The 1,622-nt window shown below is 40.1% G+C and overlaps 1 protein-coding gene across 1 annotated transcript in view; it reads left to right on the forward strand.

Annotated features, from left to right (window-relative positions):
• The window catches only part of Asxl3 (additional sex combs like 3, transcriptional regulator), a 148,606-nt gene that overhangs the window by 142,795 nt on the left and 4,189 nt on the right, over window positions 1-1,622 (forward strand). The window lies entirely within an intron of this gene.

Here is a 1,622-nt window from a genome sequence, read left to right on the forward strand (position 1 = left end):
ATTCCATCTTGGGTTTTTGGTTAAAAGTGCATTTTAAATGCAAAATGTACTTTATTTAAAGATAGATAAATTAAATAGATGATACAGATACTAAGATTATATTTGATGATTAAACTTTGAGCTCTTAAAGAGATTTAGGTTTAATTTTTTTAATGTTTTAGACAAGGGGAATGCTTCAAAGGGAAATGCAATCCATGTGCCAGATTCATCTCTTCTTGGCCATGAATTAGAGGGCAGGCTTCATAAATAGTTGAAAATGAGAAATGACATAACTCAGGAAGGTAATTTCATCTTTCAGATCTCCAGAACATAATTCTAAATGAAAATGATCCTGTAATATGTGTCAAGTGGTTTTAGTATAAACGTCCATACATTAGAAAAAGAGATTTTCTAGGAAAGGCTGATTCTAAATGAGAGTAAAGGGGAGACAGAGCAAATGTAAATGACCCTGAAGGTGGGCTGCTTATGTGACCCCAGGGGAAGCAACTTGACCTCCATAGGCTCCGTTTTTTCATCTGTAGAATGAATACTTTAATTAGGACCCCTCACACTGGGCATGGTGGTATGTGCCTATAATCCCAGCTCTTGGGATACTGAATACAGGAGGATCATTTCAAGTCTGATCTGTGTAGTGAGACCCTGTAGACCCTGTACTAAATACATGATAATAATAATATAATAATAATAATAATAATAATGATAATAATGATTAGGGCCCCTATAGCCCCACAAACCAAGCCCTCCGAGTCTAAGAATACACTTAGAGACTAGAGCAGCAATGATGAACCTACAGCACACCAGTTATTTGTTTTCTTTTAAGACAAAAGATGTTAATGTATGAGTTGTCTTTCTCAACGAAAATCCCAGGATTTTGGTTGAATTGCAACACTGGTACTTTGTACTGAGTGGGTTTTGGGCTGCATTTTGTTGCAGTTTGGATGGTCATCTCTGAAAGGCTCGCCCTCCCTTAACTAGAGCACCGCAGCACTGTTGGGGCATGGTGGTGAGTGCTGGGTCTTAGGCCTCTTCTCATGATTTGATGATGACTTTATGAGTCTCTTCATTAGCATGAGGAGGTGAACAGCGACAACTGGGGCACGTAGAAGACTAAGCAGACAGTTACCAATATCAACAGAAGCCACCCAGCCCACACTTTGTTTGAAAGGCAGAAAGTCACAATTGCCCTTGCTTTTATGAAAATGTCATGATAATGTGATCCTTTGGAGCATAGGGCACCCTCACAAATCCAGCCTCATTCCATCTTTCCAACAGCTCTGAGAAGGAAATAGACCAGAAGTAACTCATTTCGTTTTACAGCTGAGTTTACAGACTCATCTAACACACTTATACATACAAAGCAGTGTGCTAGGTGGGACTGGAGGGCACCCAGCCTGCACAGTCCTGGGCTCAGAGCCACCAGAGGGGCTGAAGGTTGCAGTTACTTGTCTAGAATCACAAGGTATCACTGGGGAAAGCCAAGAGGAGGATTCCAGTTTCCCCTATTCTTGTGCAGGATTTCCCCCCCCCTCCCCTTTGGTTCAGATGAAGATAGATAAACTCAAATTGAGAAAACATCCTTTTTTTTTTTTTTTGTATTCCACTAAGGAGAATTTGCAAATGAA

This window comes from Octodon degus, unplaced genomic scaffold, assembly GCF_000260255.1.
Source record: "Octodon degus isolate 3935 unplaced genomic scaffold, OctDeg1.0 scaffold00003, whole genome shotgun sequence".
Classification (NCBI taxonomy): Eukaryota; Metazoa; Chordata; class Mammalia; order Rodentia; family Octodontidae; genus Octodon; species Octodon degus.